General features: G+C 44.4%; 1 non-coding gene across 1 annotated transcript; it reads right to left on the reverse strand.

The window, feature by feature from the left end:
• Nucleotides 1-505: 505 nt before the first annotated feature.
• Nucleotides 506-612, reverse strand: LOC126204714 (U6 spliceosomal RNA). The gene has a single exon (XR_007540521.1). It is a non-coding gene; the product is annotated as a U6 spliceosomal RNA (small nuclear RNA).
• Between the last annotated feature and the right edge of the window lie 10850 nt (nucleotides 613-11462).

The following is an 11462-nucleotide window of genomic DNA, read 5'->3' on the forward strand; positions in this document are numbered from 1 at the left end:
AAGCAATGGTTTTGAAGGGAGTGAGACAGGATTGTAACCTATCTCGGATGCTGCTTCATCTATATGCTCAGCAAACTTCGAAGAAAAGCAAAGAGATATTTGAAAAGTGAATTAGACTTCAGGGAAAAGAAATAAAAATTTTGAGGTTTGCTGATGACGTCGTAATTCTGTTAGAGACAGTAAAGGACTTCCAGAATGAGGTTTTCACTCTGCAGCGGAGTGTGCGCTGATATGAAACTTCCTGGCAGATTAAAACTGTGTACCGGACCGAGACTCGAACTCGGGACCTTTGCCTTTCGCGGGCAAGTGCTCTACCAACTTTTTTTTTTTTTTTTTTGTAATCTCATTTTGTTCGTTTTTTTTTGTTCGTTTCAAATGTTCGTGGCGGACGTCACCTGACGCCCATTGAAGTTCATTTTTGATCGATTCACTCAGTTTTTTTTATTACAGAGGGCAGCTAACCCTCTGACCGAACACGCTGAGCTACCGTGCCGGCTGTTTTTAAAAAAATGTGGAACGCTTCACGATTTTGCGTGTCATCCTTGCGCAGGGGCCATGCTAATCTTCTCTGTATCGTTCCAATTTTAGTATATGTACCGCCGAAGCGAGTACACCAACTGAGCTACCCAAGCACGACTCACGCCCCGTCCTCACAGCTTTACTTCTGCCAGTACCTCGTCTCCTACCTTCCAAACTTTACAGACGCACTCCTGCGAATCTTGCAGAACTATCACTCCTGAAAGAAAGGATATTGCGGAGCCATAGCCTGGGGGATGTTTCCAGAATGAGATTTTCGCTCTGCAATGGAGTGTGCGCTGATATGAAACTTCCTGGCAGATTAAAACTGTGTGCCGGACCGAGACTCGAACTCGGGACCATATCAGAGCACACTCCACTGCAGAGTGAAAACCTCATTCTGAAAACATCCCCCAGGCTGTGGCTAAGCCATGTCTCCGCAGTATCCTTTCTTTCAATAGTGCTAGTTCTGCAAGGTTCGCAGGAGAGCTTCTATAAAGTTCGGAAGGTAGGAGACGAGGTACTGGCAGAAGTAAAGCTGTGAGGACGGGGCGTGAGTCGTGCTTGGGTACCTCAGCTGGTAGAGCACTTGCCCGCGAAATGCAAAGATCCCGAGTTCGAGTCTCGGTCCGGCACACAGTCTTAATCTGCCAGGAAGTTTCATATCAGCGCACACTCCGCTGCAGAGTGAAAACCTCATTCTGGAAACATCCCCCAGGCTGTGGCTAAGCCATGTCTCCGCAATATCCTTTCTTTCAATAGTGCTAGTTCTGCAAGGTTCGCAGGAGAACTTCTGTGAAGTTTGGAAGGTAGGAGACAAGATACTGGCAGAAGTAAAACTGTGGGTACCGGGCGTGAGTCGTGCTTCGGTAGCTCAGATGGTAGAGCACTTGCCCGCGAAAGGCAAAGGTCCCGAGTTCGAGTCTCGATCGGGCACACAGTTTTAATCTGCCAGGAAGTTTCAGTAAAGAACTTGTAAGAGGAGTTTAATAGAATGAATACTGTCTTGAAAATACGTTATAAGATTAATTTCAGCTCAAGTAAAACATAAATGGAATCCGGCCGGATTAAATCAGGCTAGTTAGATTTGGAAATGCGGCATCAAATGTCGTATACTTTAGATGAGTTTCGCTGTTTGGGCAGCAAAATAATTAATGGTGGCTGAAGAAGAGAGTGTATAAAACGTAGGTTAGTGAAGTGAAGCAGTCACAGATCTGAAGATTGTTTTGACCACCACAGTGCTTTGCTAGGCATGGTCCTGTTGAAGGTGATACGGTGTTGCCTTCCTCCGACCTCTTGACTGTATTATCTAACCAGTTATAGGGGGACCTACAGTTTAGCGTGGATTCAGAACCGCGGTACAACTCGATATATTTTTCACATCAACAAACACTGAGAGAGGTGAAATAAGCGTTGTAAGTGGCACAAAAAAATCCTAGGACAGATCGGTGATCGAAACTGAAACATTTGAATTAGTAATCTGGTATTTTACCACTTTTTTAAATATAAAAACAGTAGGTTTATTTCCGATTCCACAAAAACAGCAACAAAAGTTATTAGCTTACAATGAAGTGACATAAATAAGGCGACAGCTAATTACAGTCATCATTTATAGCAGTTATAGAATGAGGAATGAAATTCAGCCTTTATAACAGTTGCACATGGAAACAAATTTAACAACGTCTTCCTTTCCATTCGAGAGGCATCTTCACTATCACCTTCAACTGGTGGCAGTTCAGGACCCACATTTTCTTTCTCTGCAGCTTGAAGTTCTTCTTCATTTGTGCCCAGGCCCAGCTTAATCATTCAGTAAATCCTTGCTCTATGCAGCTTAGTCTCCTTCAGACTAAATTATTGAGACAGAAGAGCAGTCCCGAACAGCAACATTGCAAAGTCCTTCACTGCCTTGTCATTCCATTCAGTTTCAGCCTTCTAATAGCACTCTTATGGAGTTCAAGATCTTCCTTTGTAACAGATGTTTGCTGTTTATTTCCCACGTTTCACTTTCGAGAAATTCCGGACTCCAGACAAAAATACATTCAGATTTATAATCGATGTTAATAAATTTCTGTTCCGGGAAATACAATTTTTACTATTGTTAGTGTGGCTCCGTGGTCGAGCACCGGTTAGGGACACGTGGCGTCCTCATGAAGAGGGATGGGTCTCGTATCTGCTGTACTACTGTTTCATTTTTCATGTGTGACTTGTGATGAAGTTAGGGCCGGCAACGCGCCGCCGAAACAGTGGGAATTCACCGCGGCACTGCCGGTACTTCGATGTCCAACCCATCCCTCTTCATGAGGACGCCACGTGTCCCTAACCGATGCTCGGCCACGGAGCGACAATAACAATAGTAAAAATTATATTTCCGGGAACAGAAATTTATTAACATCAATTATAAATCTGAATGTGTTTTTGTCTGGAGTCCGGAATTTTTCGGAAGTGAAACGTGGGAAATAAACAGTTCACACAAGAAAACAATAGGAACTTCTGAAATGTGGTGCTATAGAAGAATGGTGAATATTAGAAGGCTAAATGGAACAACTGATGAGTAGGTACTCAACCGAACTGGGCGAAAACGAAATATATGGCACAAACCGGCTACAAGAAGGGATTGCTTGGGAGAACACATTGTGAGGCATGAGCGGTCGTCAGTTTGGTGATGGAGGGAAATCTAGGGTATAAAAATTACAGAGGGAGACCGATGTTTGAGAATATGTATCTGCATCTACATCATACTCCGCAAGCCATCTAATGGTGTGAGGCGGAGGGTACTTTCGGTACCACTACCTGATCACTCCAACCCTGCTCCAATCGTGAATTTGGCATAAGTGTGAAATGTCGGTGTATGCAGTCACCCAACTAAGAAATAAAAAATAATTTATTTACTTTCTACGTGATTCTACTGACATTACTTTACCAGATGTGGAACGCAAAACCGCCACCACAGCGCTCAAAGTACACTACTGGCCATTAAAATTGCTACATCAAGAAGAAATGCAGATGATAAACGGGTATTCATTGGACAAAAATATATTATACTAGAACTGACTTGTGATTACATTTTCACGCAATTTGGCTGAATAGATCCTGACAAATCGTCCGCAGCTCGTGGTCGTGCGGTAGCGTTCTCGCTTCCCGCACCCGGGTTCGATTCCCGGCGGAGTCAGGGATTTTCTCTGCCTCGTGATGACTGGGTGTTGTGTGATGTCCTTAGGTTAGTTAGGTTTAAGTAGTTCTAAGTTCTAGGGGACTGATGACCATAGATGTTAAGTCCCATAGTGCTCAGAGCCAGTTGAACCATTTGCACCTGACAAATCAGTACCCAGAACAACCACCTCTGGCCGTAATAACGGCCTTGATACGCCTGGGCATTGAGTCAAACAGAGCTTGGATGGCGTGTACAGGTATAGCTGCCCATGCAGCTTCAGCACGGTACCACAGTTCATCAAGAGTAGTGACTGGCCTAATGTGACGAGCCAGTTGCTCGGCCACCATTGACCAGACGTTTCCAATTGGTGAGAGATCTTGAGAATGTGCTGGCCAGGGCAGCAGTCGAACATTTTCTGTATCCAGAAAGGCCCATACAGAATCTGCAACATACGGTCGTGCATTATCCTGCTGAAATGTAGGGTTTCGCAAGGATCAATTGAAGGGTAGAGCCACGGGTCGTAACACATCTGAAATGTAACGTCCACTACTCAAAGTGCTGTCATTGCGAACAAGAGGTGACCGAGACGTGTAACCAATGGCACCCCATACCATCACGCCGGGTGATACGCCAGTATGGCGATGACGAATACACGCTTCCAATGTGCGTTCACCGCGATGTCGCCAAACACGGATGCGACCATCATGATGCTGGATTCATCCGAAATAATGACGTTTTTCCATTAATGCACCCAGGTTCGTCGTTGAGTACACCATCGCAGGCGCTCCTGTCTGTGATACAGCGTCAATGGTAACCGCAGCCATGGTCTCCGAGCTGACAGTCCATGCTGCTGCAAACGTCGTCGAACTGCTCGTGCAGATGGTTGTTGACTTGCAAACGTCCCCATCTGTTGACTGAGGGACCCAGGGAGACGTGGCTGCACGATGCGGGCAACATGCCTGTCATTCGACTGCTAGTGATACGTGGACGTTGGGATCCAGCACGGCGTTCCGTATTACCCTACTGAACCCACCGGTTCCATATTCTGCTAACAGTCATTGGATCTCGAGCAGCAATGTCGCGATACGATAAACCGCAATCGCGATAGGCTACAATCCGACCTTTATCAACGTCGGAAACGTGATGGTAGGCATTTCTCCTCCTTACACGAGGCATCACAACAACGTTTCACCAGGCAACGCCGGTCAACTGCTGTTTGTGTATGAGAAATCGGTTGGAAACTTTCCTCGTGTCAGCGCGTGGTAGGTGTCGCCACCAGCGCACCTTGTGTGAATGCTCTGAAAAGTTAATCATTTGCATATCACAGCATCTTTTTCCTGTCGGTTAAATTTCGCGTCGGTAGCACGTCATCTTCGTGGTGTAGCAATTTTAATGGCTAGTAGTGTATGTATTTGCAGACAGGGATTCCTTTCTGAAAACCTATCAGTTACTGTATAATACAGCTTGTTAAGTACCGTGGGTTTTGCTTTTATAAAAGTGTTTGGTTAGGCACTGCTGGTTGTAATCGAGGTAACACAATTTTTGTGATGCGGTTCCTCCTGTGTGTGATTCATTTCTCTGTGCTAAAATGAAGAAAACTCAAGACACTTTTCTAGTTTGCTTTCGCGGTGATAGCACTGATCTTTTACGGTTCTGTCCCATTTACTCCGCTTTATGATCCAAAATTTCTGCTGGGAGGACTGTACAAAGTCTGAGTGGCTTGTGCAGTCACCGTAATAAAGTGCAGGGTTTTGTGCACAAACCTCTGGATTATGCTCCTTGAATGTTCGATGGGATTCATGTCTGGCGATCTGTGTGGTCAAATAATTCGCTCGAACTGTATAGAATGTTCTTCAAACCGATCGCAAACAATTGTGGCCCAGTGACATAGCGCATTGTTGCTTGGGAACATGAAGTCCGTGAATGGCTGCAATTGGTCTCCAGCTAGCCGAACATAGCCATTTGCAGTCAATGATCGGTTCAGCTGCACCAGAGGACCCAGTTCATTCCATGTAAACGCAGTGCGCACTTAATGGAACCACCACCAGCTTGCACAGGGTCATGTTGACAACTTGGGTGTGTTTCGTGGGGTTTGCGTCACACTCGGACCCTATCATCTTTCTTATGAAATTGGGACTCACCTGAACAGGCCACGGTTTTCCAGTCGTCTAGGGTCCCAAGGATATGGTCACAAGTCCAGGAGAGGCGCTGCAGGCGACCTCGTGCTGTTAGCAACGGCACTCGCGTCGGTCGTCCGCTGCCATAGCCCATTAACATCACATTCCGCCGCACTGACCTAACGGACACGTTGATTCTACGTCCCACATTGATTCCTGCGGTTATTACCTACAGTGTTGCTTGTCTGTCAGCATTGACAAGTCGACGCTAACGCCGTTGCCATCGGCCGTTAAATGGCGACCGTCGACCACTGCATTGTCCGCGGTGAGAGGTAATGCCTGAAATCTGTTATTCTCGGCCCACTGTAGATCTCGGAATATTGAATTCCTTAACGATTTCCGAAATGGAATGTGCCACGCGTCCAGCTGCAAGTAACATTCTGCGTTCAAAGGCTTTTAATTCCCATGTTGCTGTTGTTGTGGTCTTCAGTCCTGAGACTGGTTTGATGCAGCTCTCCATGCTACTCTATCCTGTGCAAGCTTCTTCATTTCCCAGTACCTACTGCAACCTACATCCTTCTGAATCTGCTTAGTGTATTCATCTCTTGGTCTCCCTCTACGATTTTTACCCTCCACGCTGCCCTCCAATGCTAAATTTGTGTTCCCTTGATGCCTCAAAACATGTCCTACCAACCAGTCCCTTCTTCCTGTCAAGTTGTGCCACAAACTCCTCTTCTCCCCTATTCTGTTCAATACCTCCTCATTAGTTACGTGATCTATCCATCTAATCTTCAGCATTCTTCTGTAGCATCACATTTCGAAAGCTTCTATTCTCTTCTTGTCCAAACTATTTATCGTCCATGTTTCACTTCCATACATGGCTACACTCCATACAAATACTTTCAGAAACGACTTCCTGACACTTAAATCTATACTCGATGTTAACAAATTTCTCTTCTTCAGAAACGCTTTCCATCCCACTGCCAGTCTACATTTTATATCCTCTCTACTTCGACCATCATCAGTTATTTTGCTCCCTAAATAGCAAAACTCCTTTACTAACTTAAGTGTCTCATTTCCTAATCTAATTCCCTCAGCATCACCTGATTTAATTTGACTACATTCCATTATCCTCGTTTTGCTTTTGTTGATGTTCATCTTATATCCTCCTTTCAAGACACTGTCCATTCCGTTCAACTGCTCTTCCAAGTCCTTTGCTGTCTCTGACAGAATTACAATGTCATCGGCGAACCTCAAAATTTTTACTTCTTCTCCATGAATTTTAATACCTACTCCGAATTTTTCTTTTGTTTCCTTTCCTGCTTGCTCAATATACAGATTGAATAACATCGGGGAGAGGCTACAACCCTGTCTCACTCCTTTCCCAACCACTGGTTCCCTTTCATGCCCCTCGACTCTTATAACTGCCATCTGGTTTCTGTACAGATTGTAAATAGCCTTTCGCTCCCTGTATTTTACCCTGCCACCTTCAGAATTTGAGAGTATTCCAGTTAACATTGTCAAAAGGTTTCTCTAAGTCTACAAATGCTAGAAACGTAGGTTTGCCTTTTCTTAATGTTCCTTCTAAGATAAGTCGTAAGGTTAGTATTGCCTCACGTGTTCCAACATTTCTACGGAATCCAAACTGATCTGCCCCGAGGTCCGCTTCTACTAGTTTTTTCATTCGTCTGTAAAGAATTCGCGTTAGTATTTTGCAGCTGTGACTTATTAAACTGATAGTTCGGTAATTTTCACATCTGTCAACACCTGCTTTCTTTGGGATTGGAATTATTATATTCTTCTTGAAGTCTGAGGGTATTTATTCCCATCGTGGTACCATAATCACGTCGAATACCTTTTCACGTGAATCATCTCAGTACAAATGATAGCTCCGCCAATGCATTGCCCTTTTATACATTTTGTACGCGATACTACCGCCATCTGTATATGTTTGTCGCTATTCCACGACCCTTGTCATCTCAGTGTATTTTAGTTTAAACATTTTTGAAATAGAACTCTAAAAGCTCCTGGAGACGTTCAGTACTTATTGACAATACTGGTTTGTCAAGGCTTCAGTATATTGGAGCGACCTCACACTGTCAATAATACTGACGAAAACTGTCAGTTAACAACGCGGTTTTACAAGGTTAAGACGTCGAACATCCAAAAGAAACTGTGTGCTGCAGTTACATTAGCTATAACTTGCAAGCAATAGAAGACAACGAAAAAGAGGAAAGGGGTCCGAGAATGGTTGGAAAAAAGAGTTGAATGGTCATGTATTAATTTACTGACTGGAATCAGAACCACGGACCCGAAAGATTTCATAAATTATTTTCCGATAAGTCTTGCTTCGCACTAACAGTTATTAATGTTGATAAGAGTTAAAATAGAGAAGTAAAAATAGTTAGAGAGAGAGGCAATCGCAATGACAAGAGATTAGGAGCAAATATGAGATGTCTGGCCACAGACAGGTCATTCTAATGCTCGAAGTTTGGTAGTTTAGATCCGTAATATCAACAAAAACAGTCACTAAAATTCTGTGGAAATCTGTGAAGCAGTTGTATCTGCCTGACAAGATATGTTCAGGCAATCGATGTAAAACATTTTTTTGCGCTTTTTGATAATTTTGTGAAACTGAATGTGTTTCACAGACCTCTCTCACTAGCGTAGCAGATATATGACGTACTTTTCGAAGTGGTGGCGTGTTTTCAAAAGCTGTGTAATTCACCAATCTATACTTTTTCAAATTAATAAAGTAAGCAGTGCCATCCTCCTTCAACCATTCTATAATGACATATACAATGATTACCCTTGCATAGGCCTATTAAAATTGTTTTGTGGTAAATAACTACTTAAAAATGGAATATAGGGTATGACATAAACAAAGGCGAGTTGAAAACGTAAACAACGCACAGTAATGCCGTGTGGCTGGTTCATGGATCTCTGTCAATATCTGAGTGAAGAATATTGTCAGACCGTCAATGCTTGACCTTACACGTTTAGTATGCATTGACAGTACTAGGAATACTTGGAGGGACATCAATACTGTTCGTCATTATTTCTAGTATTAACAACGTCGATATGCGCCCTCACACGGACAATGTATTGACGGTTTGACAACATTACTGAATGTAGGAGGGCCGCTTCAAAATACACAAGAACTGTAGGTTGTAACTAAAAAACAAGTCTTGGCCATTCTTTCAAACCGACCATATCCCCCCATTACAATAAATTAGCAGTTGACAATCACAACGTATTTTACCCCGTCATTCGCCCGCATCTCGTGGTCGTGCAGTAGCGTTCTCACTTCCCACGCCCGGGTTCCCGGGTTCGATTCCCGGCGGGGTCAGGGATTTTCTCTGCCTCGTGATGGCTGGGTGTTGTGTGCTGTCCTTAGGTTAGTTAGGTTTAAGTAGTTCTAAGTTCTAGGGGACTGATGACCATCGATGTTAAGTCCCATAGTGCTCAGAGCCATTTGAACCATTTTTTTTACCCCGTCATTCAGATTTTAAGCTGTCATAAAAAAATTAAAAACGTTTTTCTTTTCAAAGTTTACTTTAATAAAATTCCTCTATCGCTCGTTGTTAGTTCTGAGGTGTCTGTTATTCAGTAGATAGGACTGCAGAGGACTTTTTGGCCGTTCAGAGCAAAAACTTGGAAAACAAAGTTTCAATAATTAAAAGCCCTAATCCAAATCTGAACAATTATTTCATTGGTTTTCATTCGCTTAGGGGCAAAAGGAACGAGTAACGCTCTGGCAGAAACGAGGTACAAGGAAAAGTATTGCTGTCCGCTGTAATACGACGGGCCATCAGTGATTGATGTACTGGAACCACAAACACTCGCTTTGCATTGTCTGACTTTTGCTCTATATTGGTTACACGTATTGTGACAGCGTCAGCTTATCGTTGGCCGCCCGTCTTTGTCACTACATTCAAGTGTCACAGAAGATGAAGTAGATCGATAGTAATTTTTCCGTATGCCCAAGTTACAACGTCTCGACAGTACGTCTGATGACATTAACTGTGACCAAGCAGATTTAAATCTGCGTCACATCTGACACGAAGCATCCCCATTCTGGCGTATTCCAGAATCGTCACCAACCTGTCGCCTATGGTATTTTCGATAATCCCGTCAACTGCATCGTCAGTCTCCATTCAGTTTCTGCTGTCTGTGTCACATTGTGGAAATGTGAAGTAACATTACTCAAACTCATCCACGACTCCCGAAATTACATGAAATTATTTTTATTCTCCTGTCAGAAACTCCTTACAACATAGATGAGCTTCACACAGAAGTGAAAAAGTGTTTAGCAATAGTATGGTACATCCAGTATCTCTTGAAACAGTTCGTCTTCGGTACAATCTACGGTTGCTACTCCATTGTGACGAAGCCGCACCACGAGGGAATTAGCCAAATAGCACGGAAATCGGTAGGTGTAATGTCCATGTACAGACAAACAAATGTTTACAACTTAAGAACAAATTGATGATTTGTTCTAAAGAAAGAGATTTACCAATTGAGCAAGTCAATAACGCGTTGATCCACCTCTGCTCCTTGTGCTAGCAGTTAATTCGGTTTGGCATACTCTTTTGGAGTTTTTGGGTGTCCTCTTGAAGGATATGGCAACAGCCTTGCCACAGTGGATACACCGGTTCCCATCACAAGTTAAGCCAGTCGGACGTGGCCGGCACTTGGGTGGGTGACCATCCGGGCCGCCATGCGCTGTTGCCATTTTTCAGGGTGCACTCAGTCTCGTGATGCCAATTGAGGAGCTACTCGACCGAACAGTAACGGCTCCAGTCAAAGAAAACCATCGCAACGACCGGGAGAGTGGTGTGCTGACCACACGCCCCTCCTATCCGCATCCTCAGCTGAGTGTGATACGGCGGTCGGATGGTCCCGGTGGGCCACTTTTGGACTGAAGACGGGGTGCTTCTTGAAGGATATCGTGCCAAATTCTATCCAATTGGCGCGTTAAATCGTCAGAATCTCGAGTTAGTTGGATGGCCCTGCCCATAGGGTTCCAAATATTCTCCACTGGGTAGAGACCCGGCAATCTTGCTGGACAAGGTGGGGTTTTGCAAGCACGAAGACAAACAGTAGATCTGTCAAGCACGAAGACAAACAGTAGAAACCCTCGTAGTGTGCTGCCGGACATTATCTTGTTGAAATGTAAGCCCAGGATAGTTTGACATGAAGGGCAACAAGACGTGGCGCAAGATATCGTCGACGTAATGCTGTACTGTGAGGGTGCCGCGGATGACAACCGAAGGAGCCGTGCTATACAATGAAATGGCAACCCAGATCATGACTCCTGGCAGTTTGGCCTTACGGTGGCCGACACTCAAGTTGGAATCCCAGTGCTATCTGTGTCGTCTCCACACACATCTTCGCTGGTGATTCAAAGTGGGACTCATCACTGAAGTCAAATCTGTTCCAGTGAGTGAGGTTTCAGGCCTAAGACGTGTCTGGAGGCGCCCCACACAGCACTGGGATACCATCCTGACTGTCGCTCGCAATACGGCGCAACAACCAGCAGTGACGATCTGGGGTGCCACTTATTTTCATAGCAGGAGCCACTTGTTTGTCATCCGTTGCATCCCTACAAAACAGCGGCACGTCAACGATATTCCACGTCCCATTTTGTTGCCCTTCATGGAAAGACATCCTGGGCT

The sequence above is a fragment of the Schistocerca nitens genome, chromosome 9 (genome assembly GCF_023898315.1).
Source record: "Schistocerca nitens isolate TAMUIC-IGC-003100 chromosome 9, iqSchNite1.1, whole genome shotgun sequence".
NCBI lineage: Eukaryota > Metazoa > Arthropoda > Insecta > Orthoptera > Acrididae > Schistocerca > Schistocerca nitens.